Raw genomic sequence first — 7,472 nt, forward strand, 5'->3', positions numbered from 1 at the left:
AAACATCTTTAATTCTAGAAGTAGAGCAGTAAATTATTAGGGAACTCATCCCCAGGAATTGTCACATGCAGACAGTCACTTTATTTCACTCGTTCAGTTCCAAATTTACTCTGTGTTCCCGGCTAGGAGAGAGGTCTCAGAGGGAGGCCAAGCTTTCTGAATCAGTATAAGGAATTTTAGGACATCTAAGTTATTCAGATTTTATGCTCCTAAGGAACACAAACAGATGTTAAATTAGCCAACAGGAAGTCTATTTGCTGGCCTGTAAATGTCAGGGAAGCATACTGAAACAGATAAAAGAGAAGTAAGAAGAATTTACATAGGTGATGTGAAGCTTAAACATCATTCCACAGATGAGAACTGTTTCCAACTATGGAGGAATTTTAAAAAGGTGTTTTACTTTCTTCAGGCTTTTTGAAGAGCAAAATAACAAATGAAAAAAGGTTGCTTCCCTTTTATGTTTCTCCATGAAATTCTCATATTAAAAAAGAAAGAGTGATGCATGCATTTAACTGCATTTTTAAAGGCCATACATTAGCACCCATAGACCTTAATATCTGCATTTCTTGCATGATCATCTGCTGAGTGAATGTCACCTGAAGCCTGGTGTTCTTGTTCAGTGGCTCATCTGCACGCGACGCCTCAGACCCACGGTGTTAGCTGATTTAATTGTAGACTTTTGTTTGCTGATATTTCTATTGTCTCGTTTTAAAGGTTCTTCCCATTAGGAATTCCCATCAGTACCTGCAGAATGAAATTCTGAAATTTAAGAATGTGAGTTCAAGGATAAGTGTTTTAAAATAGCTAATAGTGAAATAGAATTATAAGAAAAAGAAGAAAACCATTACTTTGGAGTAAATACATCTTTATATATATATATATTTAAAGATTTTTATTTATTTGACAGACAGAGATCATAAGTAGGCAGAGAGACAGGCAGAGAGAGAGGAGGAAGCAGGCTCCCCGCTGAGCAGAGACCCCGGATGCGGGGCTCGATCCCAGGACTCTGGGATCATGACCCGAGCGGAAGGCAGAGGCTTTAACCCGCTGAGCCACCCAGGTACCCCATTTATATCTTTATATTTGATATGCCACAGAGTGGGCTTTCCCATGTTTGAGCTTTAAGAGCAGGAAAAATAAAGCTTAGAAAAGTAACTATTGGTGTTAAGTACTCACAGATATCGAGAGTGGCACAATTGTTTTCAGTACGTTACCAAGCGGGAAAAAGTAAGCTATGTGATGATAGGCCTTTCTGAAATTCCTTTTTGAAAATTTCCTGAAGATTCTTATGAGACTGTGAAATGTAGTATATGAAGATGGAATTGGTGGGATATAGAAACCCATACCTGTCACAGGGACATGTGTGTTGCACAAATGGCACAAGCTGATTAGTAGAACAATCTAGTAGGTTAGGAGAATTAGTAGAACAAGTCTATTGGTCTATTATTAATTAGTAAAATTAATTAGTAGAAGCATTAGAATTAATTAGTAGACCAAGTCTATCACAAGCTGATTAGAAGAATGATCACATGCTCTCAAAGACAAACATATTCACAATCATTGATCTATGTATTTGGATTAAAGAGATTAATACAAATTCAGAAATATAGCAATTGTATTCTTTTCTTCCTCCACAGCTTTAAAAATGAAGAAATTCTGAGAGAAATCCAGAATTTTTACTCTTGTTTAGTCTGTTTACTCTTCAATCAGAACGAACACAAAAAGTATCAGCCAGCTCCCTTGTTTCTGCCAAATTCATTTCATTATGCCAGAAGATACAAGACTGTGATCACCATATAGAAAGAAGAGGTGAACTATTTTTAAGCATCTCTAAATATGTTGCAAAATGCTAGTGTGAAATAAGTTACAGTTAGGTTTCACAAGCTTTACTTGACCTTTCAACACCTTTCCACTGGTGCTAGAGAAAGTATTGCTTTAAATTCGGTGGGAAAGCAGGGTTGGGAGGGCGGAAATAGTAACATAGTAAAGGTTCTGGAAATCCTCATCTGTAGCCTGCCCAGAATGCTGACCAAACTTGGTGTAGTACAGAACACCTCGTGCCACTCAAGTGCATAAAGAAAACAAATAATAAGAGCGAAGCCAGCTTTTAAAAGTCTAGACAAAAAATAACTTTCAGTGCAATGCAAGATTTTTATGATCTTAGAAACTCTCCGCCAGAATTTGTTTGCTATGGTAACGTGAACTGAATACAAATTAGTATGTTTTGCTAGTTTTGGATACACCTTAATCAAATAACTATTAAACTTCCCCTTCCAGTAAAGACCTTTCCTCTTGTTATTAGATTTTAGAAAGCTCAGGCTTTCCAATTTTAAAAGTCACTTTTTCTTCTGGAATGAAGCTGCTAACTTGGCCTTCTTAAAAACCGGTTGAAAGCCATGAGGGTCACCTGACAAATGTGAAGCCGAATAAGTCATTTACCATGATCAGAAAACTGATTGGGTCATGAAAAAGTGTAAATTTCCAAGTGAATTATTACTTATACTGACTCTATTTAATTACATAAAATTTTATTTAAATACTGGAATTTCTAACATATGGAATACACGAATGGAATCGTCAGAATGTGTTCCGTATCCTGGAGGCCAAGCTCAAGATTCTGACTATCACCCATGCCCTCCAACACGAACACCAGAAGAGCATAATTTTTATCCATGTATGTAACAGACTTCCATTTCAGTGTTACTTTCTTCAAGGAAGGATTTTCACCTAAAATGGACTTTAAAATAAATAGAATAAGATATTAACAAATAGTCATTAAGTGTCGAATCTCAGGTAATTGTGGATTCTATAATGTAATTTAATGAAGTCAAACATTGACACTTAAAATCCTATCAAGTAGTTGTCAGATTACTTCATTGGTGTCCAGAGACAGGGACAGATCAGAGAGAATTTTCCTCCTTTGTTATACTTAACACAGATGACACAGGATGCTTCCTGGTAACATTTTAACTCGTATCTCCAGGACTCTTTGGAAAAGAGTTCCTGGGGAAACAAACAAGGGAACGTGAACTTCTCTGAAGTGAAAAAGGCTACTAGCCAGACGGACCTGCAAGCATCACGTTTGATGTTGATGACCTGTTAACAGATGTTAACAGATGACATTAGTAATCCAGATTTTAGAGTTTTCTGAATACTGGTAAAGATGAGCTAGGCTTTAGTTAGGACCTGGAAACCCAAACTGAAATATACCAAAATTAATACACCATATGTATTTCAGAGAGGTACTTCAGAAATACTATCTGATACCCTGAGTACAACATGGAGACTCTCCCCTCTTTCTTCTCTGTCCTCTCTCTCCTCATTGTTCCTGCTCTTTTTAACTCATTATGTGCTGGATGTAATAAAATGTATGAAGAACACAGAATTCTGCAGCCTAATGACATATATCAAAGTAAACGTGCAGTTAACTGAGACACTTGTGTCAAGATGCTGAATGTAGCCCGTGTACCATAGCCCCTCTCAGACTCTCATGTAATGTTACCTATATTTTGACACTTATTCTTTTGCATTTATTTAGAGCTTTAAGTTCTCTAAACACCACTGTTCAGTTATTCATTTTTTTATGTAAATGAAATCCTACAAGATGTATACATTTGGGTCTGGCTTCTTGCATTCAAATTTGTATCTGTGAGATCCATTTCTGTTGTATGGAGCTATGGTTTGCTGATTTTTAATGATGCATTGTATTCCACTCTATTAATAAAACGCAGTTTATGTACGCATCCTGCTGCTAAGGGGAATTCGGGTTGTTTCTACTTTTTGGTTAATACACAGAATACAATTCTAAATGGTTTGGGATATATCTCTGACACATAGATCAATTTATCAGTTTTTACCTTTATATTTAGTGCTAATTTTTGAATGTGCTGTTGATTAAATCTTGGCCTATTGCCAGACCATAAGATATTTGCCTGTATTAACTTCTGTAACTTAATTATTTTGCATTTTACCTATTGATTTCTGTTGTGATTGAATTTTGTGTGTGATGGAAGGTGAACACCAAGCTTTATTTTCTTCCACAAGGTCATGCAATTGGTCTAGTACCATTTATTTAAAAGGACAATTCTTTCTCAATGTTTTATAATATGATTTATTTTTTTTCCCTTTAAATCATGTCCTGGGCTTCATCTAAACTCTTTTGAGTTCCACTAGTTTATTACTCTTTTTTAGGACCCCAAATCCTACATTATCAAAACTTTGGATATGCAGTAAAGCATATCTTCCTTTTTATCTTCTATTTGCCCCATGTCTATCCTTGGCCTTCAAAGTTTCATATCAAGTTAATGTCACTTGTAAAGTTCTATAATAAGAATGTAATAAAGTTTGAAATGTTGTCATTACATTGAATATATACAGTAACTTGGGGAGTATTTACATCTTTCTAGTACTGAATTGTATTTAGTTTTCAGGTTTGTATTGACCTGAAAAGTTTGTGTTAAAGTTTTATTCTCTGTAATAGTCTATGAAACATTGGTATTACTTACTCATTTATTTATTCAGAATAATTGCCTTAATCCGGAGTTTCCTTTGAGGGAGAATTTGAAATTAGGGATGTTTCTTTTGTGGTTACAGGAATATTAGATTTCAAATTTTCTTCATCTAGTTAATAAGCTGTATTTTCCTAGAAGTTGTTAGTACTTGGCCTATTTTTTTTTTTTTTTTTTAAAGATTTTATTTATTTATTTGACAGACAGAGATCGCAAATAGGCAGAGAGGCAGGCAGAGAGAGAGAGGAGGAAGCAGGCTCCCCGCGGAGCAGAGAGCCCGATGCGGGACTCGATCCCAGAACCCTGGGATCATGACCTGAGCCGAAGGCAGAGGCTTTAACCCACTGAGCCACCCAGGCGCCCTGGCCTATTTTTTTTTTAATTATTGGGAGGAAGTTACTCATATTTTCTCATTTTTTAAGTATGTGTGATAGGTAGTAACATATCTTTTATGTATTCTGATTTTAGTTTTATTTTTCTCAATTGCATTAATCATTTTGAAAAATCAGTTTTTTAATTGACATGTCTATTCTTTTTAAATTTTCAATATCATTAACTGCCATCTTTATCTTTAATTTTCTTTAATTTTTTCAGTTTGCTCTCTTTCTCTATAAAATAGATATCTGCCTTAGTTCAGCATTTATTTTTTTCTAACATATTAAATTTAAAGCTACAAATTTTCTTCCAAGTCTGGATTATTTCACAGTTTTTAAGTTAATTATTTAGTGCAAAATTAAAAAAAATAAAAAACAGGGCGCCTGGGTGGCTCAGTGGGTTAAAGCCTCTGCCTTCGGCTCAGGTCATGATCCCAGAGTCCTGGGATCGAGCCCCGCATCGGGCTCTCTGCTCAGCAGGGAGCCTGCTTCCTCCTCTCTCTCTCTGCCTGCCTCTCTGCCTACTTGTAATCTCTGTCAAATAAATAAATAAATAAATCTTTAAAAAAAAATAAAAAAAATAAAAAACAGAAACATATAAATAAACTAGGAAAAAGCAATCAACAACAGTATCTGTTTTAAAAAAGAAAAACAGTTAACTCTTTGGCAAAGTGCTGATAAAAAATAGGAAACCCAAATGAATAACATTATAAATTGAGAAGTTATTTTTAATGAATATATTTTTATATACAAATTTTAAGCGACTAAATTTGAAAGTAGAGATGTAAAAGGCAATTTTAGATAGATATAAATGCCAAAACTGACTGAAGAGTTGCAAAGTTGATAACTTCAATACTATATAAGGCTGAAATACAGACAATAAAAGGAAATAAAAAATTAAAATATATTCACTATAACTGTTTGAAGAGCAATCATAGAGATATGCAGAGTAAATTGTCAGAAAATTCAATAAGACAAAAGAAAAATGCTATTTACTTTTTAGAGAACGGAGCCCATCTATAAGAATTCCTGTGACTAGTTTTTTTAAATATCCACATTAAATTGGTAGTAACATTTTGCATTTACGGTGTGGTCCAGAACAACAAGTTCATGTGCTTAAAACTGGAACTAGCTCAGTCATCAAGCAGTATTTATTTGACAGTTTGTAGGAGAAGTCTTCTTGGGAGCCCACACGCACAGAGAAGCATATTAGTAGGCAGCAGAAGAAGTGACAGGAATTTATTTATGTAACTCCTGGAGGGAGGCAGCCTAGCTCTAGACAGGACTCAGTGCTGTCAACCAAAGTAGATGATCACTCCATGTTAGCAAATGATCATGCAGACTGAAGGCAAACATGCCCCGAAGGCAAACATGCCCGAAGGCAAGGGGCAGTGCGGTGAACCTGACCAGGAAGAATTTTCTGTGGACTACGAATACTTTGCTTCTGTTTCTACGGATGTCAAAAACATGGACGCTATTTAAATAATTATTAAAAGTTCCTTTCTCCTTAAGGTTAATAACCAACTTAAAATTAAAAATAGCTTTAAACTTTAAAAATGATTACTTTGTGGGGGGGCAAAAAAGGGAAGCCTGTTCTTTTTTTAATGCTTTTTTTTCCCCACAAGAAAAATATCCCAAGGAAAAAAACGGCATTTAAAAAAAAATTCTAAGAAATAATAACTTTACTGGATCTTATAATCAAGTTTCTTTCTGTCATGCAGTTTTAATGATTGAGTCACTGGAACAGAGGTCTTTGGTATACCTCGATGAGTTGAAATAATTGGGTATTCTGGGAATACAATCATAGAAGGAAGAACCAATTTTTCGGGAAAGTCATAATGCAAATTTCCACCAATTATGCACATCCTCCCTGGCTTAACTCTACAACTCCAAAGTCACATTCTCAGATTGTTGCAAGTTTCCAGTACTCATGGACACTGCATTCTGTCCCACCAAATATAATAGAAAGAAAATGGGTCTTCTATGAACATGTATAGTAGAAACTAGCAGTAAATGCCCCTTAAGTAAATTGAAAGACATGTTTTCCCCAGGTGATCTGAATATTTTCAAATGTTTTTATACATTCCATCAAACATTTGTTCTCTAGAATATAGAGCTACTGTATCACCATGAACTAATGTATTCTTTCCAGATATTAATGAGATAAGTTTGGGTTTAAAACTTGGTCCTATGGTTAATAGGAAACAAGGTAGAAATAATCTGTTCCAAATACTGCCTCCTCACCTCAGGGATGTTTAAAAGAGAAGAGACAAGAACTCAGGTGTGGACAGCTCCAAATCATAAATAAATTAGACCAGTGGCCTTCAAATGTTTTTTGTTGCTGCTGCTGTCTTTTTTTTTTTTTTTAAGATTTTTATTATTATTTTTTTATTTGAGAGAGAGAGCTTGAGATGGGAGAAGGTCTGGCAGAGAAGCAGACCCCCCATGGAGCTGAGATCCTAATGTGGGACGTGATCCTGGGACTCTGGGATCATGACCTGAGCCAAAGGCATTCGCTTAACCAACTGAGCCACTCGGGTGCCTGCTGTTGTCCTTTCTTGAGCTGGAAAGCTCTTAATTCAAAGAAATC

Source organism: Martes martes (genome assembly GCF_963455335.1).
Source record: "Martes martes genome assembly, chromosome: 8".
NCBI lineage: Eukaryota > Metazoa > Chordata > Mammalia > Carnivora > Mustelidae > Martes > Martes martes.